This window comes from Zophobas morio, unplaced genomic scaffold, assembly GCF_036711695.1.
Source record: "Zophobas morio isolate AGI-343-1 ecotype UQ-CSIRO unplaced genomic scaffold, CSIRO_AGI_Zmor_V1 ptg000008l, whole genome shotgun sequence".
NCBI lineage: Eukaryota > Metazoa > Arthropoda > Insecta > Coleoptera > Tenebrionidae > Zophobas > Zophobas morio.
The window spans coordinates 14,360,814-14,386,499 of record NW_026972113.1 but is presented as its reverse complement, the minus strand read 5'-3'; the positions used below and the strand labels follow the sequence as shown (position 1 = coordinate 14,386,499).

The window sequence follows — 25,686 nt, the reverse complement described above, 5'->3', positions numbered from 1 at the left end:
CAAAAAATGCCTATCCGTAACTGTAATAACAATAATGACGGGGAAAAATTTAGGAGCGGGCGATTCCGGCCAAAAACTCGCCTGGATGATGAACCCGAGTTAATTAGTTTACAAACAGAAAAAGCCGCAAGATTGTGTTCCGTATTTGGTCGAAAGAAAAAAAGTGTTACACCCGAAGCCGAGCTGGTCACTGAATGAAATGCCTTGTTTGGAATCGATTCCCGTTTAGCTACTGTTGAGAAATTGCTTGCATACCTTCGGAGCGGACGCTACTTCCGGGTGGTTGTCTGTCTGAAGATAAAGAGGGATGGTTGAGATAAGGGATAAGAGAGTGACAAGGTAAGGACAAGGGAAAACTATTTGGAGGAGATAAAATTCGCCGAAGAACGATTAGAGTATTTTTCTTTTTTTTTTTTAAGCTTTGTACTGAATTGTTAAATTAGAATTAGAAAAATAGAAACGAACTAAACAGTTTTATTCGATTTTCCTGTTAATTGTGTGATGTGGTATCTATTTTTTTTACAAATGGCGTCTATTAAAGAAAAAATGGTCGTAAGATAAGATAAGATAAGATATATTTTTTAAAAATACAGGAAAAGTACGTAAAACTATGTATCATCGCTACCACATGTCGTACTGCAAACTAGCTTGTTTTAAGGGCTGTTGATTTTACTATTACCATTATTAAAATGATCGATAGTGTTATCCGTGTCGCAAATTAAAATTTCGTCCTAGAAAAGAATATTCATCTCTCCTGACGTCAATCCCCCAAAAAAATGCATTCTTCCTTTTACTACTTTATTAGTATTTGCACACCGGATTTGCGTTGATTCCAGCAAACCTTGTGAGAAAACGCCAGTTTAAACAAAACCAACAAGTCAACGTACGCCGGTTGCATAAACATCGTTTACCTTCTGAGAACGTTATTAAAATTTAAATCGAACTTACTGCCATGTCACGGCGTGGATAATCCGACGAAACGCGAACCCCCCGGCAAAGAAATATGGAGAAAATCGCTTAACAAGAATCCGATACACTGTGCGCGCGCGTGTGCCCTTTTAACAAAAACAATTTAGCCAAAGCAACGAAACCGAATACCCCCAAAAAGGCGAGTTATTGACCGCTTGGTGACACACGACGACTTTTACAACTTGCTGAAATATCGTTTACATCAATAAATTTCGTTTATTCGCGCTTTTATGGAAGACACATTTTAAAGACGAGTTGTTAAAAATTTTACGGAATGGGGGAAGTTTTCGGGCCCGTGACCCCACTAATACGGTTTTTTCTCCCTAAACCGAATTATTTCGACGAATCTGGCGTATAATTACGGCCGCCGCAAAAAGCAATTAATTTCGAAAACAACCCTTTCCTAATTCGACAAACGATTTTTCGCTTCCGTGAGGGTGAATAATCCGGCGTGGACTCGCCAATGCACTGTCTTCTGTAACGAGAGGCAGCCTCCAGGTGGCAGCACGTCCGCTCGTGCTTTTGGCTTCGGATAATGTCAAGTTCGCAGTAGTCGTTGGTGGCGAAGAGGCGCAGTCGGTGTCGCGTCGTGCCGAAAGCAAGTACTCGCTGCAGTGATATTTTTCGGTATGTAGCTCTTTTTAAGGAAAATTGTTACGACTACAATCCGGGAGTGTTTGTTTTTGGTTGTTCTGTTATTTATTGATTCGATTTTATCAGGTTTGTGGAAAAGTTAAAAAAAATCGGTTCTTCGGGGAAATAAAAAGTTGTGGATTTCAGTAAATTGGATTTTGATTCCATGGTTCGTGGTTTACGAATGGCGTTTTTGCGTTAGAAACGATGTGCTTGTACTGTGTTTTGCCTTCCGGTATGTCTTGTAGCGAAATCTGATAAAATCGTCTTAAACAAAAAAAACGAATTTGCAAGATGGATCTATTTAGATTCGTAATTGTTGGAAGATCTTTCGGTAAATATATACATAGTGACGCGTGTCTTATTTAGATAATTTAATAATCTGAAAATTGTTTTTTGTCCTGATTTTATATCCGATTATTGCGAGCACAGCGAGCGTGTTCAAGTTGTGAAAACAACACACCAATGTCCTTGTGAAACTTAATTATTAAAAAAACATTATTCTAGAAGCTGTCAATATTTGTAAAAACCTGAACGTGCAGCTGCAGTCGTTTTTTTTTCTCGATATTTCACAGCGTGTAGAATAGGAAACTGTCGGTCCTCCATTTGTCTCTGTTCGCCTGATAACGACTTTATTAGGCTGATAATTTCCAAAATCACTCGACCGAAGTAATCAATCCAACTTATCAAATCGTATCGAAATTTCAGAAATCATTACTGCTATCTTGTGTAATATTTTCATTAAAAAAATCTCCCTCGCAACAAGGAGTTTTATGCCCCACCTCTATTTTTATATAGCGCATAACACTAATATCAAAATTTGTGCTTTATCTAAAGAAATTTTTTTGACGAGGCACTGCAGGAGTGTGAATCCGGTTGCAAGCACATCCGGGCGCCATAAAGTCCGCGCATTGGCGGCGCCCCTGATTAAAGACCCCGCTTTTGTGTGTGGGCTCGGGAAGACACATTGCGGTGTCAACGTTCATATTCGAGCCATTAAAACTGCTTTAATTTTATTCCGGGTGGCAGACGTGCACAAAGGTTAGTGCTTTGAATGGTTCCGTCGTGGCGTAAAATTTCGAAAAAAACGCTGAAGCTGCAGGCGAGTAATCCGAAGCTCACTTCCCAGCTGTTATCTTTTTATTTATGTTTATTGCACGCGGAGTTACGGAGCGTGCAAGGAGATTTTTGCTAGTCTAGATTCATGCAACAAGTTCTGATTTATGGATTATGAGGAATTTTTAATTACGGTTAGTGGATTCGTTTTGGTCGTTTTATGGAGTGTTGATAAGTTTGGATGTGTTAAGTATTACTCGGAAAGGTGCTCGAAATTTTTAGATAAAGCTCTTGAAATACAAAAAAATGTTAAAGTGCAAAGTTTAAACTTCTCCCTATCACAAATTGCAAAAGCAAAATTTAAAACAATTGTTTAATCGTGATAATTTGCGGCGAGTTCCCTCTTCTGCACAAAGACACACACAAACATAATTTTCACAGAATCGTACATACCAAGGTTGATGATAAATTCTTCAATTGTTAATTTGTTTTTTACGTTGTAATTAACAAAGTTGAGACTTGTACACCGTTATGTTAACACTTAAATTTTATTTTCGTGCTAATTTTCTTTAAACATTTCTCCATTTTTCGTTTCACCTTTTAACGTGAAAAACAATAATTTTACAAAATCATAAAAAGTGTTTCAAGTAAAGTTAGTTGTCTTATAATTGCCAGCGAATCTCCTCATCTCTACCAAGTGTGTATTACTAGAAGTTACAAACTTTAACCGGTATTTTTGTAAATAACTAATACTTCGCATTAGTGAACCTATGTAAATAGTGTGCTGTTTGTGTACTTCAACGTGTCACGTTTAATTGGTATTTGTATTTTTTTTTTATATTTAATACTGTTCATCAGTCACGAATATTGAAAACGTAGGTGTCCAAGAACGCATCCTTGAGGAGGCACAGCTTTGTAAATAAGCACTTTCGACGGAACCTTTCCGTCCATGTTGATTTAAGGCTCAAATATATCTGCGTACCAAAAATTTGTGTGGAAGTCGCCTCGTAAAAGCCGTGTTTACATTCTCGAATAATAAATAGAGCAGTAGTGTACAACCGGCGCGGAAAAACACGCCCGGCATTTGTCATTCCATTATTATTTATTTTCCGCAAAGGCCAGTGGCGTCCTTGCGCCAAAATCAATACGGCAGAAGGCGGCCCCTAACCTTTAAACCGGCATCGAAAAATCGTCGTTTTTGTCTTCCCACTGTGCACACCGCCACGGCGTGAATAATCCGCCTCATTATTCCATTTCCACTTTTTACTTAGTTCTTGTATTAAATTTTACAGTTATAATGAGGCAGATTAAAGAACAATCGCGATTGCCTCAACTGCGTCTTGTGCAAGCCCGTTTATTACTGTTTGTTTTTCGCCAATCGAGTCGCGCATTTTTCATCCCTCTAATGGAGGCCCATTACGGACGTAATGAAAGCTCTTTTTCAGCCGCGCGACCGCGGCGGGTGCGGCCGTAAAAAGGGGAGGTCCGGACACTCCATCGGAAAAGTGTTTACGCCGATGATCCTTCCTTCCGCCGTAACGAAGACGTCGAAACATTCGTGAGACGTCAAAGTGAAAATTTAATATCCGTTTCGACAGCGATCGATGGCTTTATCGCGATCGAGTTATGCTGCTGGATATCTCGACCTGAAATGTGTAGGTATTTTCATGGTAGTTTGATAGCCGTGGAAGGATAAGCGATTGTGCTGAAAACGTGGGCACGACGGAGCGGATGCTGGGGACAATTTTATGGATACGTTGGCCTAGATATGGGCGGCGGCGATGCGTTCGTACGAACCAGAGGATGAGCGGCTGAAAACGTTTTTTCGTTAGAGCTTTCGTCATCTTTGCTTTTTCTATCGTATGGTTGTTTGTTTCCATGTTTTCTTTTGCGTCACCTTGACCTACATATTGCGTCCTTCTACAATGTTTCTCTACTTCCGCTATTTTGTTTTTCGAATTTCTACTTTCGGTTTTGTTTGTTCAATTTGCTCGCGTTTTATTATATTTTGTTTAGTTATTAATTATTGAGCAACGACAATTTGCAATTTTTCTGTTTTACTTTTCTGTTGCTGTTAACGTTACTATCAACATAAACATACCAAAATTATGCAAAACGCGTTTTGTATATAAATCGGAAAAACCAATTTTCTTTTTAGGACGTACAAAATACAGAGAGATCGAAAAAGAAATTAGTCAAAATTGGCCATACACAAGTCGTTTGTCGTAATTTAAATTTTTTATTAAATGTCAAATTGACAGTTTAAAATTAGAATTATGACACCTACTTTTAAAACACAAAATTTTCTACAAATTCTTGAAAACAAGTCGTATACGAATATTGCCATTCATCGTTTTCCGATTTTGTCCCATTTCTGGAGTAAGATTCTAACAAAAAAGCTTTAATTTCGTTTGATAACATTGCAAATTACTTTTGTCAACGTGACGTTTAATAAAAAATAAAAAAAAATATTTTAATTTTACTTTTACGTTTTCGCTTCCTTTCATGATCCCTAGAGTACAAAGAAAAAGCTCTCCCGTTTCCGTCTGTCTGTATGTCTGCACGTCTGTCCGGACTTCTATTAGAGAGATAATCTGTCAAAATAACATAGTCCTACACATGTAGTTTATGATTCCGTGTTAAGTTTTTACACGAAACGTCCAGATTTTTGTAAGAAAAAATTCGTTGAAAGCTGTTTCGTCAGAACTTCTCTCGCACCTGAAGTACAGTGAAATATATCCAGCATTTTTGAGTTGAGTTTTTACTTCATAGAATTTTGTAATGACGTCATCAATATTTTTGCAAGGACACGTACATCAACTTGGATTGGTGCAGTGTAATACTAAAAATAACTATTGTATTGCCAAAATTTTCTGCGAAAATGGAGTGAGCTGATTCAATGACAGTACAATAAACTGACGCATTCATTTTTTTTTAGCCACCTATATAAGCAAATCTAAAAAATATTAATGCAATGATAAATCACAAGTAAAAACTCATCATATTTTGCACATTTCGGGTAGATTTAAGAATTAAACTTGTTACTACGGAAATTTTTGCAATTTAACACTTTTAATTTTCACAAGTTTTTACAAAATTAATAGGAGCAAAATTAGTTTTATCTTAGTAAATATTAGTTGGTAATACGCTGCGACTACTTTTTTTTGTGCTGTGACTAGTATTATCCATGTTGATGACTTCATCACCAATTTTTTATAGGTCAAATTAAAAACGAGACACCCCATTTCCTCGAAAATGTGAACATCTCGTCTTTATAATAATAATAATAATAAAATAAGAATTATAATATTCAGATCATTTTGTTCAATTGTGATTTAATTCAAATCAAATTAATTTCTATTTTCGATGTATAAACTTTTCGATGTGTAAACACTCGAGAATGCTACATTGTACTTAGGAGCGCGGGAAGTTCTGTCGAACCAACTTTCGCCCAATTTTTCTAGTTTTATGAGCAAGCAGTAGCCCCGCCCACCCACCCCTTCTTCGTTCCTGTGATTACTCTTAATATTGTTCAGTTCTAGTTTAGCAAGTTTTACCCCGCCCACCCACCCTTTTTTCTTAGGGGATATGTGATTTACCAAAATCAATTTTATCTTATTAGCCCCGCCCACCCGCCCTCTGTTTTCTTAGAAGGTATGTCGTTTACCGCAATCAGTCTTATCTTGGCAAGTACTACCCCCTGCCACCCACCCTTTATTTTTTTATTTAATTTACCAAAATAAATCTTGTCTTAGCAGAGGCTAGCCCCGCCCACCTTTCATTCGGACTAGACAAAATGAACCATTGAAATGGAAGCAGGGTGGGTGGGCGGGGTGAATTATATGATCATTGTAAAGTGAAAATGGGAACTAATAGAACGTAGGCTTTTGAAAAAACGTAATTTTTTTGTTGGACTACTTATTTGCTATAACATTTATTTCTTATTTCTGAAAAAAACAATGAGAGAACGGGTGGGTGGGCGGGGCTAAGTTTAACTTTTTCATACAGAATCTTTTATAATGAAACAATAGCCCCGCCCACCCACCCCCTCTTCATTCCAGTGATTATTCTTAATATTGTTCAGTCATTTATCAAGATCAATTTTATCTTAACTAATACTGACTATGCTTGCCCGCCCTCTATTTTCTTAGCGGATATTTAATTTCCCACAATCAGTCTTATCTTAGCAAGTACTACACTGCACCAATCCAAGTTCATATACGTGTTTTTGCAAAAATATTGATAAAGTTGTTACAAAATTGTGTAAAGTAAAAACTCAACTCGAAAATGCTGGATATGCTACATCGTACTTTCGGTGGGAGGGAAGTTCTGTCGAAACAGCTTTCGACCAATTTTTTTTTTTTATTTTAAGTACGTTTTAAAACATTCAAGTACCTAAATAATATTGCATCATGTAATATATCGTTGAAAAGACAAAAAAGGGTACTATTAATGTAGTGAAAAGTTATACAAAGCACGTTTTTTGTCGCTTTTTTACTCTTTTTTCCTTTTATTTTTAGCGTCGTTTTTATTCCATTTTTCCCAATCTATCGCCTTTTTTGTTGCCTTTTTCTTGCTATCCTTTTTTGCACTTTTTCAAAGCGCGTTTTTTGAGACTTTTTAAATATCTTTTTCTCATTTTTGACTCTTTTTTAGTCGTTTTTGGGCTTTTTGCCGCCATTTTTATGTAATTAGTACTTTTTTATCCTTTTTTCTTTTCATTTTTCTTTCTCCTATTTTTATCGTGTTTTTTCGCCTTTTTTTCCTCCCTTTTTTTCCACCGTTTTGAAATAGTATATTATTATACTAGTTTAATAAGACGTCTTATTGTGGCACGCATGGGTTTGGGGCACGACGAGCGCAGCGAGGAACATTGTGGCACTTATTCCAAAGGAATAAGTGTCACAATGCGTCTTATTAAACGAGTATAATATACTATTTTTTCTACTTTGCATCTGATCGGAAACAAAAAATTAATAAAATTTCAAGGTTATAAGTTAGGGCCTTTTAATTCGAAAGGTTAGTTGTAGCGTTGTGGCTAACTTCACAATGTCAAAGTTTGACAACTAACCACCGAACACTAACAATCTAACCTAAGTTTGCCTCAAAAAATGGAAGAAGGGGGCCCCACTTCTTGCACGCCACCTGAAATACAGTTTAACAATTGATCCCATTATTAAACTGGTTTCGGTTTAATAATGAGTCCATTGTTAACGCAAAGTAGAAAAACACGTTTTTTACACTTTTGTCTGAACACATTTTCTTTGTCTTTTTCGTCGTTTTTTTTCCTTGTCTTTTTTGTCGCTTTTTCCTCCTTTTTTAAATATTTCAATTTTTCGATTTTTCAATTTCTTAACATCTCGATTTTTCGAGTTTTAAAACGTGGCGACTTTTTGATTTTACGATTTCTCGATTTTTCAAGTTTTCTGCGATTTCCATTTCTCAATTTTTCGAAGTTTTAATTTTTTATTTTTAAAATTATGTTTTTTTTAGTTTTTGATACTTCGATTTCTCGATTTTTCAACTTTGGGTTCCCAATGTTTCAATTTTCATTTTTGTTCACTCCAATTTTCGAAATTTCAATTTCTCGATTTTTCAGATTTTGGATTTCTAGATTTTTTTTGTTTCGATTTTTCTACATATTTTCCGATATTTTAGTTTTACGATTTTTCAGCTTTTTCGATTCTTCTATTTTCGAGCCTTCAATTTTGTGATTTTTCAGTTTTTTAATTTTTGGCGTTTCAAAATTTTTGATTTTTCGATTTTTTTGGTTAATCGATTTTTACCCTTTTTGTCACTATTTTGAAAGAGGGTTTTTGATATTTTAGTTATCTTTTTCTCATTTTTTGACACTTTTTTAGTCGTTTTATGATGCTTTTTCTGTTCACTTTTATTTCTCCTGTTTTTATTGTATTTTTTCACCTTTTGTATGTGTGCCTTTTTTCCACCGTTTTTAAAGCGCGTTTCTTACACTTTGTGTGGACTTTTTTTGTCGTCTTTTTGCCACTTTTTGGAGAATTTTTTAACAAATTTTCTTTGTCTTTTTTGTCGTCTTTTTTGATTGTCCTTTTTTGTCCGTTATATATATCGAACATGCCAAATTTCAATTTTTTTATACAGTATAACCTCTATTATCCGAACAGAGGGTAGTTGAAGTCGAACAAAAACCCTGCAATCCGAACTGAACTTGCCGGACATGCAAAAATCACGCAATATCTAATCAATGTATGTATTTAGTTAAATTTCGAAAATTGTCGAAAGTGGGTCGAAATTTGCATAGTGAAAAATCTCAGTTTTGAAAAAGTCGTCTAAAAATTCTCAAAAAATTCAGGGTTATAGATCTTAACGTGTTAATTCCAAAAATATAGCGTGTTTATTGTCACGGAGTCATATTTTTTGGAATATACATATTGATTATCGCTTATCTGAACACCTTTTCCCCAATTAATTCGGATTATCGAGGTTATACTGTATTTTAAAATAATTGAGATATTTGAGTGAACCTGGAAGACATCGAACAATCCCAATCTCAGTCATGACTCAGCCGCCCTTTCTTTCCACTTCCCTGATATCAAATATCCATCCTGAAATCCCCGCAGTTCCAGCTTTTCAGTTCGACCATCCTAACAGCGCATTATTTATGTCGACTCCGCATCTTCCCCCGTACACCCACCCACACTTGTTTATTCTACGGAATTATGAATCCACATCCAGTTTTCCGAAAATTCGTTTTCTCGCTACCAGATGATGTTTCGCATAGCGAATAGCTTCAAATTATATACAGTAACACCCACAACTCCAGCCGGCCGTGCCGTACATATTAATCGCAATTAGCTTTCCTTTGTGGCTCACTTTTAACGACCAGTGTTGACATTCGTCCTTGCGGGGTTTTCTCGAAAGTGGCTCGCGATGCACCGCGAAATGGTTTTTTTGGAGTAAAACGAGTTAAAGCGCAGATTACATGACGGGATGTCCGATAAGGGGTTCCGATAGACGCCCACACACTCCGTGACGTAATTAGCGACGGAACTATTCCAATTTGGGATTATAGTGCCGACGGAAATATTTATTGGATCCGGAGGGAAAATAACTAAATTGGCAATTAGTGAAAAATCTCGTCGGGTTTCCATGGCGAAGAGCGGGGATTATATGATCGAAGGCTTTGTGTACTTGGGGGAGGATTCAATTTCTTGCTAATATTACGTCGGAGGCTTTTATTTTCAGCTCGAATTTATTTTCTAATGAGCAGCGGCTGTGTGCTTAAGGGCGAAGGTCAGTGGCGTAACTACCGGTGTTCCATGTGTTCGCCGGAACACGGGCCCGCTGCTTCAAGGGGCCCGGTCCGGTCACACGAACATTTTTTTTTTATGAGATTTTTTATATTATTGCCCGAATTACATCCTGAAATAAAAAATTCGAAAATGTGCGGTAATCCCAGGATCGATGGTTCATTGCTATTTACGAATTTTTTGCTGCAAAGGGCTGGATCTCAATTTCATAGACTCAATAAACTCGGGTTTTAGCGACCGGCACCGGCGGTCGAAAATGCATCAAAACTGTTTCTAATAAACCTGCCGCAGTGTCGCAATCCCATTGTGGCAAATCTAACACCCCATGTAGTAAATTAGCAATCTTTATCCGACAAAAGTATGACTAATTTATGATGCAAGACAACAAAATACTTACATTTTGTCCTCAGATCTACAGTGAAACTTCATGCTGTAATAAGACGTGAAAAAAAATTCAGTTTCAGTTGTGTTTTATGAACACTTTCGTATTTTCAAAACTATTTTAATTTTGTACTTGTGGTGCTCTTTTGGAATAATAAAATATATCTGATGTATGTCACAACTAATTTTTTAAGTAGAAAAAAAACTGGACTGGGAAATTATTACAGAATGACCTACCTACACTAGTTTCACTGAAATTATCACAGCATGTTTCACTTTTCTTACAATACCTCTTTCGGTGGCTTCACCGGAAAGATCTTTTTGGAAATTAAAAATGACTAAAAATTTTTTAAGAAACACAATGGGCCTATGCAGATTATCTTCACTGAATCTCTCAATTGGAAATCAAATTGGTAGAAGCTTAGATGTGTCAAATTTTGTATCAACTTGTGCCCATTGGAAAGCAAGAAGAAAACAGTTTTGAGATTAAAAAAAATGGGAATTTTTATCTATACTTCTATACTTACTTATATTATAAAGTTGAACAGTTTGTTTGGTTGAACGCGCTAATCTCAGAAACTACTGGTTCGAATTAAAAAAATATTTTTGTGTTGGATAGTCCATTTGTCCAGGAAGGTTATAGGCTATATAACATTAATAGAAGCGGAGCAGCAATGAAAAATATCGGAAAAACAGGAAAATTATTCGTCCTTTGACAGCTTCAGTTGCTTACGCTGCTTAAACGGTTAAAGTTACATAAAAATCCTGTATGATGGAATTGTTCCCTGCTAAAAGTTCTAAAAAAAAGTCCGCAACAGCATATGTCTATCTTTTAAGGTCGACTCAGTATAACCTTTTATATGGTAATGAAATTTGTTCTAAAATAATTTAATATAAAATTCTGGTGTCACATTGTTTGTAACCAAACTCCTTCGAAACGCCTTGACAGGTTTTTATGAATTTTTTTGTGTATATTCGGTAGGTCTATTGAACTATTTTTTATACCCCTAAGTGATAAGGGTGGCCCACCAAGTTTTTTTTTATTTTTTAGACAAAATTTTTTATTTTAATTTTTTTAAGATTTGGCATTAAAAATACATATAACTCTAAATTTTGACCCTTCTACCACCAACCCCCATTTTTTAATAACGATATGAGTATCTTTGCTTTCATCCACAGATGCGCAATAGGGTTGCAAGATGGCTATTGAATATAATCATTGTCGTACGATAAATTTTTATAATTTAATCTTTATATATAATAGGCAATGTCCCGACTGACATATCAACGCCTAGCCCAAACCGCTAATGATAGAAAGTTGAAATTTGGAGAGAATGTTCACTTTATACTGGAGGCATCGTTTAAGAAGGGATTTCTCGAAATTCATTCCCTAAGGGGATTAAAAAGGGGTGATAATATTTTTATAGGACCAATATATCTACTGTAAATTTAGATCGTTACGTGAAACCTGGTACATTTTAATTCTCTTCAATACAAATAAGGAAATACGTATTTAAGCATTTTCGGAGATTCGACCCCTAAGGGGGTGAAAAGTGGTGTCTAAGTTTGGGCGGCTAAGTTTGTATAGGAACAATATTTCTCCTATAAATTGAAATTTTTACGTGAAGCTTGGTATTAATGTTCTTCAACACAAATAATGAAACCGGTGTTTAAGCATTTTCTAAAATTCGACCCCAAAGGGGGTGAAATGTGGAGGCTAAGTTTGTATGGGAAAATATTTCTATTGTACGTATATTTACATTTTTACGTGAAACTTGGTAATAATGCTCTTCAACACAAGTAATGAAACACGTATTTGAACATTTTCCGAGATTCAACCCCTAAGGGGGTGAAAACTGGTCGCTAACTTTATATCGGAAAATTATTTCTATTGTAAATTTTTGAAATGGAATTTAGTATTAATGCATAGTGGAACACGTAATTAAGCATTTTCCGAAATTCAACCCCAAAGGGGGTGAAAACTACTGGTTAAGTTTGTATAGGAAAAGTATTTCTACTGTAAATTTAAATTTTTGCGTGAAACTTGATATTAAATTAATGCTCTTCAACACAAATAATGAAACACATATTTAAAAATTTTCTGAGATTCACCCCCAAAGGGGGTAAAAAAGGGTGTGGCTAAGTTTGTATGAGAAAAATATTTTTATGGTGATGTTTACTTAAAGCTTGGTATGAATGCTCTTCAGCACTAATAATAAAACACGTATTTAAACATTTTTCCAGATTCAACCCCTAAGGGGGTGAAATATGATGGCTAGATTTGTGTGGGAATATTTCTATTGTAAATTTAAATTTGTACGTGAAACTTGGCATTAATTGTCTCCAACACAAAAAATGAAACACGTATTTAAGCATTTTGCGAAATTCAACCCTCAAGGGGGTGAAAAGTGCTGGCTAAGATTGTATGGGAAAAATATTTGTAAATTTAAATTTCTACGTGAAACTTGGTATGAATGGTCTTCAATACAAATAATGAAGCACGTATTTAATTATTTTCCGAGATTCAACCTCTAAGGGGGTGAAAAGTGGTGGCGAAGTTTGTATGGGCAAAATATTTCTACTGTAAATTTAAATTTTTACGGGGGACTAGGTATTAATACTCTTCAACACAAATAATGAAACACGTATTTCAGATTGTTTCGAGATTTCCCCCTTAGAAGATGAAAGGGGGTGACAAAGTTTTTGTGAGCAAACATTTTTTATGTCTATTTTTACTGGAAATTGTATTAATGTCCTTCAAACACATTTTTTACTTGAAGGTTGATAATAATGCTCCTCAACACAACGAATCGTCTACGCGAGCGAAGCCGCGGACGAAAAGCTAGTTTAATTATATTTATATGGATTTATTTTATTTTAATTTTTTATTTTACTACCAAAATATTCACCAGAAATGCCAAAACAACGTTTGTCGCATCGGCTAGTTTCTAATATGTATAATTGTGTATATTTTAATTATATATATTCAGGTAATTATTGTATTTTATTTTTTAGTTCAGTGTTTCAGGTAGAATGATTTTAATAAAACTTAATCCCTAATTGCAATCTACTCATACTTTACTCATTATACTCGTATTTTTAAATATCTTTATTTCGCTGTTCATTAGGGGTCCCACAGTGTTGTAGAACACAGGCCCGCAGTTTGATTGTTACGCCACTGGCGAAGGTCCATTATCCTTTCTGCTCAGCGAACATAAGTTCATGTGTCCGTTCGTCTGTCTATCGGCGAGTTCATTCTAAGATTTAGTGGTGTTTATGTTTTCATGGCGCGAAAATTAAAATTAATCCCAACACTAACATCCTCTGCTCTATTTTATTAAGCATCCCAGCCCCATTTCCTCCGCCATTGTTGTTTGTTTTGCATTTCTGTCAGTTGAGTGTGCGATTTTCTATTGATCCCACATTTCAATGAGACGCCAGAAGTCATTAACCAGATTTCCTTATTCCCCAGCTGCCTAAATTAACCTCAGTGTTTTCGTCGCTCCATTCATAACACGCCTATTGGTGCTCCCCACGTTCGCTGATTAACGACACCGTTCGAGACTTTTATTTAATCTTATTACATTTTTGAATTACCGGAATTACAAGAACCGCTGCCAGCAATCAGGAAGGACGATCAAGTGGCGGGTTATTAACGGTGCGGTTTCTTGCTTTTGTTGTTGGACGACAGAGTGAAGAAGTAGCTTGAGTGGAAATTGGATAATATAGTTGTAGATAAGGAGATATGACTTTTTTTGACCCGATTCTAGGGGTTTTTGTGCGCCGATTTTTTAGGGAAATCAATCCGTGAAACCCATGATTCATTATCATTCATTATCAAACTCACAGCTCCATTCGCTAATCAATCCTCACAACCGGTCCACATTATTTGCCTCTAACTGTCGCGCTAAGAGTTGACATTATCCATTACCATACCAGCGCGTAAAAAAGACCGGGAACTAGTTTAACACCCAACTCGCTAATTGTACACGCAACCGTGACCCAAAACACAAATTATAATATCGCCACATCAAAGCAGATGCTAGAGAAAGTCAATTTTATCAACCGCTACGAATTTATCGTAACTGCGGTTTGGCTCGATCGGAATTCTTATATAATAGCTGGGGGCCATCGCGTGGTTCCAATAACCCGAAAACGGGGGTTTTGAAGAGTGAAAGGAGTTAATTGCCGCCCCCGCGACTTTTATGTAGTTTTTCTTCGGTGGTGTAAGTATGCGTCGGGCTGCATGTGACGAGGGTCGTGGAAATGTCACTACTGTTTTAAATTGGAATGTCATCGCAGACAAAGACGCGTCGAATTCGCCGAAACTGCCCAAAACCAACACCGAATGTCCGGAATGAGGAAAACCAGCGCATGTCCATTACCTTATGCAAATATTCGAGCCATTTCAATTTACTCGAGTAGCAAGAGAAGTGAAAAAACGGAAACGCACAAACGTAGTTAATTTAATTAAGCAATCGCATTAACGAGCTCGGACAATCCATCATACGGGAGTCGAGATCGAAGCGGTAATCGAAGTGACATCCACTCAATTAAAACAGGGAAAAAATGCTGTTAGAATGACGGGGCATCCGGCGACAATGGCTAGAACCACGTTACACTAGAGTGTCCTTGAAAACGTCTTTTTTCGCGAATACTTTAGGAAGTTCAGTGACCAAAATCACTTAAACCTTTCAAGCGTGAAGTGCGGACGTTGAGGACTTAAGTACTGTTCTAATCAAGATGTCGGCGCTGAATGGCGGCGTCCGATGGGAGAGGTGCGGTTAATTAGATTCGTATGGGCGTACATTAGAGTTTATTTTCCGCTTCCGCGAGAACGCGCCTCAACTCAACGGCCGATTTTTCCACCAGCCCAAAAAAGCGCCAAACTAACGTCACCTTTGGCTTTTCGACGAAACTAACACGTTCTTGAAGGTAGCGCAATTTCGCGAACAAACCCGATAAACATAATTCGCTAATCTATTTAACACTTGCTCGGCCTTGCAGCCAGCGAGCATTATCTAAATGGCAACCGAAATTGCTGTAATTTTGGAGCTTTGTCTCGCGACTCCACGACATTCCGACTTGTTTATTCGACCCGAGCGTTCCCCGGCCCGAGATTGCGATCGACAAAAAATGGACACCTGTTGAATTTCTGCTAATGGCCGATCATCGATCTAACCGCCGTTCTTCAGAGACTTCCGCCGTAAATCCGATTCGACGAAAAGCCCATTTCGGATTTTGATTAGGCGGAATTTTAACGATTTCGGTTTCTCGGTGCAACGCGGTTTGCGATTGTGAGGCAAAGTAAAATGAACAAAAGCGCTGTCTCGATGTCTAGACGGGAATCGTTGACCCAGAACTTATAATACCATGTGGGAAAGACTTACGCAGATGAGAGAAAATGGGAGCTGGGTGGTGGAGAGGATTTCGTATTTTTGGATACGTGGAAACGCAGAATGTTGCCAGTTGTCAGAATTAAATAAAGCGACTGTGTTTCCGATTCAAGAAGTTTATTATCGAACAAGATCGCGAGCTTTACTACTGTGAGGGATTGGCACTTATTTCTTTTAATGTACCTGTGGTTTTTGGCTACAAATTAGTATTTTTCCTTGTCATAATTTGGTTTTGTTGTACTCGATGGTAAGATTTAGTTCCCAGTTTGTTTGTATTCCACTTCCAACATAATTATCGTCTTGTTTATTAAATTGCTTTTAGAGTTTTTTGACTCACATTCTGTTGACGTTTAAAAGCAGTTACAGATTCAGAATTTTCAGTTTGTCTACTTACTTATTACAAGTTCTAGGATGAACAAACTTTAAAACATGATTTCCTGTACGACGGAAGCTTTTTCTCTGCGATTATGACCACTCTTCGGTGATTTGAAAATTTGTTTAAAAAAATATAAATTCGGAGCCTGCGGAAAGTGTCCTAGATGATATAAAACTCAAAGATTATAAACTTAGATTTTGCGACTCTCGAACCAGATAACAAATGGGAAAAATGTAGACATTCCCAATTTCTCAGTATATGCTTAACTTCGACTGTTTATGTTTATACTTCGACCGAATTCGACCATTAGCACGTTCAGGAAAATGAAATTTGGTTGATTTTGTGTCCTCAACGCAGAGGAAATGACGGATTGATTAATTAGTTTTCCCAAAAACACTAATAAATTTGAAGAAATTCGGCAAAAATGTAAGACGACAGATAAATTTTAATCAATAATTTATCATGTTTCAAATAATGTTAAAATATTTGCATGATTTCACAGCATTCGGTTTTTGCAATTTCAAAGTTAAATTGTAAAATATTATTATACAATGTTAATTTTTTTTCCAAAAATCTAAATGCAAAGGGTAAAACCTCAACACGGATTCATAAAGACGATTTGTTCGGCAGAATTCTAAGTTGACGTTATAATGTTTTGGGTAGGTCTTCAATGAACAAATTTTGATTGACGATTTATCATCTTTCCCATAACCTTAAAACGTTTTCAATACATTCACTTTTGCAATTTTTAAATTAACTTTTGAAATACAATTTTGATTTTTTTCCCAAAAATCTCGATGTCTAGGGTAATAACTCAACAGGGATTCTAAATTACACATGCATGGAGTATGTAATTGTATAAAATTTAAGGAATGCAAAATTATAAAATGACGTCAATACTTTTTAGTAGGCCATAAACGAAAAAATGTTGATTAACGATTTACAATCTTACGATAATCTTTAAAAGCTTGCACGTTTTCAGAGCATTTTACAACTTCAAACTTAAATTGTAAAATGTTGAACAATTTTGATTTTTTCCCCAAAAATCTAGATGTCTAATATGAAAGTTCGACACGGATTCCTGAATCACACATGCAGGAGTATGCACTCCTATAAAATTAAAACATATACAGGGTGTTTCTTTTATTTGATACAACCCCTGTAACTTTTTTATTCTTAAAGATAAACCTGTAGTTCTTTGAGCAAATGTATCATTTTAAAAGATCTTTGTGATGGCAACCTCACATTTACATTATCACTTCCGGTAGAACCGGAAATGACATCAACTTTATTTTTTTTTATGGAACCCTAGGTATATTTTTTCATAAACGGAAAGACTGATTTTTTCTAAAAATCACAGGCAACCAATATTTCTAAAATCAATACTTAAAAAGTTATTAAATAAAATACATGAAAAATTCATATTAATTGATGACAATCTAGTAGCTTGAAAAATTGACACTCATGTTATTTATTCACATAGGTGATCTTTTAAAATGATTCAAATTTGGTCAAAGAATTGTTTATTTTTTTAAATAAGAAAATTTCGGGGGTTGTATCAAATAAAAGAAACACGTGGTATATACAGTATAATCTCACTAATCCGGCACTTCGATAGATCGGCACGTCCAATAATCCGGCACCCTCCGCCCACGCCTCCCTCGCCCTTCTACACCTCCTTTAATACATTACATACATTTATTCCCTCTTTGCTTTATTTTATTCATTACCTATGACTTTTTCACTATAATCCAGTAATCCGAACATTCCAATAATCCGGCACCCTCCGGTTTTTAATAGTGCTGGATTACTGAGATTATACTGTAATACCAAAAAAAGGGGGGCAAAAGTAAGCAAGTACCTACTAGCCCCGCCCACCCTCCCTTTATTTTTTAGACAGTAGGTCATCTGCCAAAATCAGTTTAATTTTGCCAACTGGTAGCCCCGCCCACCCACCTTTGATTTTCTTAAAGAACATGCCATTTGCCAATATCAGTTTTATCTCAGCAAATACTAGCCCCGCCCACCCTCTCTTTATTTTTTTAGGTCATCTGCCAAAATCAGTTTTATCTTGCCAACTGCTAGCCCCGCCCACCCACCCTTGATTTTCTTAAAGAACATGCCATTTGCCAATATCAGTTTTATCTCAGCAAATACTAGCCCCGCCCACCCTCTCTTTATTTTTTTAGGTCATCTGCCAAAATCAGTCTTATCTTGCCAAGTACTAGCCCCGCCCATCGCCCTCTATTTTCTTGGAAGGTACGTCATTTGCCAAACTCATTCGTATCTTAGCAAGTACTATCCCCGCCGATCCTCCCTTTATTTTTTAGAGAGTAGGTCATCTGCCAAAATCAGTCTTATCTTGCCAAGTGCTAGCCCCGCCCACCCACCCTTGATTTTCTTAAAGAACATGTCATTTGCCAATATCAGTTTTATCTCAGCAAATACTAGCCCCGCCCACCCTCCCTTTATTTTTTTAGGTCATCTGCCAAAATCAGTCTTATTTTGCAAAATACTAGTCCCGCCCACCCGCCCTTTATTTTCTTGGAAGGTACGTCATTTGCCAAACTCATTCGTATCTTAGCAAGTACCTACTAGACCCGCCCACCCTCCCTTTATTTTTTAGAGGGTAGGTCATTTGCCACACTCAATCTTATCTTGACAAGTACTAGTTTCACTCCACATTTTGTTTCTAAATTTATTATAAGGTATTTTATCTTTTTTTTTGAGAAAACAGGCAAATTTTGACGTTGAAGTGTTTTTTATTTATTTATTTTCTTTTTTTTTTTTTTGTAAAAATCTCAAAGTCAACGGTTCCTATATGGAGCTGCTGGAATCATGGTTAAAATCTTTAGAAATCCACAACTTTTAAAAAAATTAACTTACAAATGCGGTGAAATATTAAAAATTCTTTTACGTTGACGGGCTAATTAAAATCGGCGTGGGTAAATTCAAACACTCGTTGGACTCGACTCGACTCAATGATAATCTCGTTCCCGAAGGTGGCCTCAATTTAAAGCCATATTCCCTTCTCGATGTTTCGCAATCGAGGTCTTTCTCGAATCCATCGCGACTTCCGCTTGCAGGCCTTACTATAGCGAACGCCGCTTCGAGGGTTTTCTGAGTCATACTACATACTAGAAGACCCATAGGCGTCGTACCGGGGCGGCGTATGGATTTATTTCGTTTAAAAAAACTTCACGAAAAAATTGACTTTTTATTTTGTAAAAAAGCAATAAAAAACTTTAACGTCAAAACGGGCCTGTTTGATTTAAAAAATGATACAGTACCTTAAAATAGATGAAAAAACAGGTAAAAAATAGCTTAACCGATTGCAAAATTGTAAAATGATGTCATTATTGTTTTAGAAAGGCATAAACGAAAAAAAATTTGTCAACGATTTACAATACTTACGATAACTTTAAACGTTTGCAGTTTCAAAGTTAAATTGCAAGATGTTGTAATTTTGATTTTGTTCTCCAAAAATCTGGATCTGTACGATAAAAACTTAACAGGGATTCATAAACCACATGTATCTTATTTTATAAAATTTAAATAATGTACTGTAAATTTTGGAGATAACATCAACAAATTGTTGATAGGCATAATTAGCCAAATTTTGATTAGCGTTTTATCATTTAAACGGTATTCGTAATACACAGATAAAATTTGGCTATTGGTTCAGTAGTTTCGCAGAAAATCCGGACAGACAGACAGACAGACGAAAACGGAAGACCTATTGTTTCGTACAAGTTTACGCTCTGAAAGTAAAAGATACTCTGATTTAATTTTTACATATATTGTTTTTTTTTGCATCTGTTATATTTTTAGGAATATTTATTGCAATCGTAATTGTAGCATCCTGTATATGTGAAAAATGTGTATCAAAAAAAAAAAAGAAGAAATAGACCGAGAAATTTCCCAGTGTTCCGGCGGCACTGCTCGTCCCTGAAGTACAACTCAACAAATCTCGGTTTTTTGAAAAATTGTTAAATTTTTTTGCGAAAAATTAAGAAAAACGAGAAATAAAAAAATGAAAAAAAATGAATTGAAAAATCGAGAAACTGAAAAATAGAAGTTTGTTTCAATAATTGTAGATTTGAACACTTATCGCAGTAAAATTCAATATACATACATCTCACAGTAAATAAAATAAGCCAATGAAATTCAAATGTGGAGGTGGGTGGGATTAGTTTTACCTCTTTTCTTTGAATTTCACTCTTTGGAAAGATAAAATCCACGTTTCGTCTAATAAAATGAGTGATGGAGAAGAAAACTGGGTGGGTGGGCGGGACCTGTTTGAAGTTTCGTAATTCGAACACTTGACAAAATAAAAATCAATCTTCATCTCACAGTAAATAAAATAAGCCAAAGAAACTTAAAAGTGGAAGTGGGTTTCTGTTTATATACGATTACTTAAGAACATATGTCACATGGTATATTCTCGTAGAAAAATAATTATTACAATTAAGCTCCACTCCTCGGCTTAAGACGAATAAAAAAAATCATCAGATTTGAGACAGGGTGGGTGGGTGGGGTTTCCATTTGGCTTTTTTTTTCATAATAAACATTGCCATCTTTTCACAACAAGAAACTTAAAACATGTTTAAAATAGTACATTTTTGCAGGGAAATATGAATTTTGCAATTATAAGGCGGAGCCAATTTGCAAAATCGATATTTCCTTATACAAATTTTCCATTTTAACCATCTTTTAAGTTTCATGTTGTGAAAAGAAGTCTACACATATTAAAACAAAAAGGCATAATGTAGGCCCGCCCACCCGCCCTATCTCAATTGTGATGATTTTTTTTATTCGCCGTGAACCTAGAGGGCGGAGCTTAACTGCAAAATTCTTATTTCTTTACAAGAAATTAAAAACATGTTTTTAAGTATCGTGTTGTTCAAAAAATATGATGTATCTTAAGAATAAAAGGCAAAATATAAACCCCACCCCATCTCAATAGTGATGATTTTTTTAATTCGTAGCAACTTAAAACACGTTTAAAATGCTAAATTTTTGTTAGGAAATATGAATTTTGCAATTAGGCTCCACCCCTCGATCTGACAACGAATGAAAAATTCATCACAATTGAGAATTGACATCGGGGCGAGTATGGGTGGGGCCCAATCTTTGGCTTTATTTTTTCCTTAATATACATAGTATTCTTTAAACAACACGATTCTCAAAAACATGTTTTTAATTTTTCGTAGGAAAAATAAGGATTTTGCAGTTAAGATCGTCGCAATTGAGATAGGGTGGGTGGGCGGGGCTCCATTTTGCCTTTTTGTATCGTGTTGTTCAAAGAACACAATGTATATTAAGTAAAAATTAAAGGTAGATTGAGATCGAGTTAGATGGAGGGGACCAAATGTCTTCTTTTTATGTGAAAGCTTCTCGGGGGTCTCAACTGTCTTTTTTAAAAATGTAAAACATTCCTGGGAACTCCGATTGGCTTTTTTTTAATGTGAAATCTTCTCGGGGGTTCCAACTGTCCTTTTTAAAAATGTAAAACCTTCTCAGGGGTCCCAACTGTCTTTTTTAAATGTAAAACTTTCCTGGGGACCCCGATTGGCTTTTTTTAATGTGAAACCTTCTCGGGGGCCCTAAATGTATTCTTTTAAGAATGTAAAACTTTCTCGGAGGCGTCAAATATTTTTTCTTTTAGAATGTGAAACCTTCTGGGGGGGGGGGGGGCAAATATCTATTATTTTTTCAATGTAAAACCTTCTCGGGGGCTCCAAATGTCTTTTCAAGACTTCTTCAAGAGTTATTTTTTAAGAATTTTAAATCTTCTCGGGGCTCCCAACTGTCTTTTTTAAGGAGGTGAAAACTTCTTTTTTTCTATTACACTGTGACTAGTGCCTTCTATATTGTTTTTACTCCATATAAAAGTCGAAAATCATAAAAGTCGAAAGATCGAGAAATCGCAAAATTAAAAACTGAAAAATTTAATTAACAAAAAAAATTGATAAATCGGGAAACTGAACAATCGAAACATCGAAATCTCGGTAAATCGAGAAATCGAAGAATTGAAAAATCGAAAAATGTAAAAACTGAAAATTGAGAGATTGAAAAACTGAATGATCAAAAAATTGCTCGAAAATTATTCCGTTGGACGGGTGATTAAAATCGGCGCGATATAAACTCAACAATTTATTTCTCAGTAGTTCAAATTTACACGTCGAATTACACATCGATTATGTACAAAATAATTCCGTATAAAAGATTGAATTCGACTGAAGAATAATCATTCCCCGACGGTGGCCTTTATTTAAACCTGAGAACGCCGCTTCGAGATTTTTCCGGGTTGCCTACCGCGACTTCCACTTCCAGGCTTTTCTTTAGCGTTCATTGGCCTACATACGAGAAAGCTCTCGTTTATTTCGTAACAGTACAGTATATCAAATCCAACGTTTTCAAAAAATTAAAAGATATTTGATTTTGCGAATTTTATTTTTCATGACAACCATTATAAATTAAAATAGAGATATGCATGGAATGTTCAAGGAAAGGTAAAGAAACGTGCTGCGCGTTTGTTTCAAATGAATTTTCTATTACAAAATTTTTTGATCACGTCATCTACATTTTTGCAAGGACACGTATATCATTGATGATTTTCGGTAAAATCGAGTAAATCGCCTTGTATCTTGATTTATAATAATCAATAAAATAACGAAACAATTAATCACCTCTACCGTGTGTAATAGCAGAGGTGCGACTGAAGAATTAACTGAAAATTATTTACAGGACTTCATTACTGTACGTCCTTAGGTTATCCTCGATAAGAAAAACAACTTGAAGGTGTTTATGTTTATACATCTGAAGAATGTCACGTAGAAATTAGTTTGATCTGAATGAGTTCGTCGCCTCAAAACAGAGGATTAAGATTATTAATGAGTTATTATTTAATTCTTGTTAAATAAAAACGTTCCTATTTTCACATTTTCGAGAGAATGGGGTGACTCGTACGTAATTTGGTCAATAAATCTCTATAAAGACAAAAGACACTTCAGATTTTGGTTGAAAAAGTCTCCAGGCGTTTATGGCGCAGCTTCCATATGGATTACAATTCTTGTAAGTGGCGAACAACCACCATAAACTTGGTTTCACAATAAAATTTATAGCCATCAAGTAGCACAAAGCACGAATAACATCTTCATCGTTAACATAACAAAAGCCCATGCGCTGACGACTTGCTGATCACTTCTCAACAATATCCGCAAATCCTTCATAATCCACCATTAAAGTTTTATTTCTTCGGAAGCTCCGCCAACTTTCACTATCGACAAAAAAATCCCATAAAACACCTACACAGGTGATATCATCCGTACCCTTTTTCGTATATGCATAGGCCGCTTTTCATCGAAATTTGTATTCTCGACTCACGCAGATCGAAATTTATTCGCCACCTTGTGCCACATCGCTAGGCTTAAGGTTGAAACTTTAAACCCGCGTTTGACGCGGCTAAAGGTCACGTCTAAATTTCACCCATCGATCTGCCTAAACGACAAACAAACACCGCTCACCTTGAATTCTCACAATTAGCCTCTCGATTTTTTCCGAATAAACCCATCAATCTGTGTAACCAGCAATCGAAATTACGCACGCAGCGAATTAACATCAATCGAAGGTGAACCCCCCGACCTCCAAAACAATGTGGACATTCAGCGGTTGCAACGCCCCAAAAATTGTTTCTGCTTTTGCCGGGAATTCGGAGCTATTTATTTTTTGCCGGTTTGTGCGCTTCTGGTGATTCGATTAAGTGATAAAATGATTTGTTTCGTAAGTCGATTATTGGCGGTTTGGGTTTATTAGTTGGAGGAATTCGGCTGATTAGGATTGGGCGAATGGAGTGCTTTTTCTGAGATTCCAAGGAATTCGCCGGCAGTCATCGGATGACACTATTCTTCAGGCTTCCGTAATGACGACCATCAATTTTGTTTTTGTTTTTTTTTTATGGTAATTGGAATTTTTGTGTAATGCAATGTCGCAGTTACGGTGTTTTGTTTTAATTGATGCGCATATTTAACTACATACCACCCACAACAAACAATTGTTGCAAAATGTTTATCATAAAAAAGACGCACAATAAACGTACGAGTAGGTGGTGTACTTTGTTTTTTTGCAATTTTCCACATACAAATCATTGTTCAATTATATTCGACTGAATCAATACACAATTTTCCCTAAACCCCCCCCCATCATCACCACTTCTTGGATCGCGCTGAAATATTCAAACACCTCCACAAAACTCGAAACTTTTCACTTTTGACTATGAATAATTCATCAAAAAATGCGTTTTTCGCCCGTTGAGACGCGATAATGACGACTCTCGGCGCCGCCTCCGGTGGTGGCGGCGCCAGCGGCTGGACCCCCGCAGAAACACACAACCAATTAAGGGATTAGCTGAACAAACCGTCCGAATATCGAAAGAAACGCGCGATTGATCGACCACTGATTGATATCTGGCGCCAAGATGGCCACACCCTCTAGCGCCATACTGAAAATGGCGCAGAATATGTAAAACAGAAGGTTAAAGAACCGAAGAGGATCCACGGCGCGTTTCCTGTGCTGGCACTTCTGAGTAAGGCTTTGGCGTGCCGTTTTTGCAGGCGTCACATGCAGGCTTTTTTCTCGGCTCTTTAAGCATGTTTAAGCGGTGGCAGAATCGATACGGCGTGTTCTGGAAGTAGTGGACAGTGGAAGAAAAAGCACTTATGTGACGATGGAAGATTAAAGAGAATTGGAGAACTTCGGACTATATATTTTCTTTTAATGTTTTTTGGAATATACAGACGCTGAAGTTGTATGAAAGAAAAAAAGCACTTTATTCAAAAATACGCGTCGCTTGTGCTTCAGAGCGAATAAGTAACAATTTCGGACCATTTTTTATGGATATGTTAATTTCCTCGTTTTAAAAAACGACCTTCGCAGCTTATCTCATCAAGCCAGTTAGTAAAACGTAGCACTAATTATTAACGCTGCTTCAATTTAGGACATCCTTTAGTAAAAAACTGGGCTGAAACACCTACGAAAAGAGCGTGCAATTCCATGTAAAAGATTGATAAAACCGTTCTGTGTTGGAGGAAATGTAATCAAAATCAGAATTTAATACAATTTGATTGATGAGATATAAAACAGGCTGTTATTACTAATTAATAGACGAAATTGTATGACGGAAATAAATACAAAAATACATTAAATAAAAGTAAAAAAGTACTTATTTTACCGTCGTAAGACACAGGACGATTTTGTATTAAATATTCAACTGAAGTCATCATTTTTATTTAAAATCAAACAATTTCACTCGCGCAAAATGCAAATGAAATCTCGCAACTGAGTTACTGCTAGTGGTCACTGTTCGAGCCGAATACAGCGACTAGACGCACGGTTTCCGTGGCAACGGTGTAAACAAAACATCTAAATGAGGCATGATTTAGTCGCCGCTTTGATCAGCACGTCAGCAACATATCATATATCCAAGACCCAACATCTTTAGATGTAAGTTTTGATACATTTTATACAAACGGAGCGAGATTAAGGGGACTCGCTAGACGAGGTATAACATTGTTTTGGGTTTTTG

The 25,686-nt window shown here is 36.2% G+C and overlaps 1 protein-coding gene across 4 annotated transcripts in view; it reads left to right on the top strand.

The window, feature by feature from the left end:
• Positions 1-25,686, top strand: part of LOC135125456 (beta-1,4-glucuronyltransferase 1-like) — an 80,895-nt gene that overhangs the window by 36,629 nt on the left and 18,580 nt on the right. Inside the window, exon 1 of one of the 4 annotated variants that reach the window (XM_064051096.1) lies at positions 1,488-1,596. The exons of the other annotated variants lie outside the window; for them this stretch is intronic. The gene's annotated coding sequence lies outside the window, so the exon portion shown is untranslated. Of the gene's footprint in view, positions 1-1,487; positions 1,597-25,686 lie in introns of those variants that run through there. 4 annotated transcript variants of the gene reach the window in all.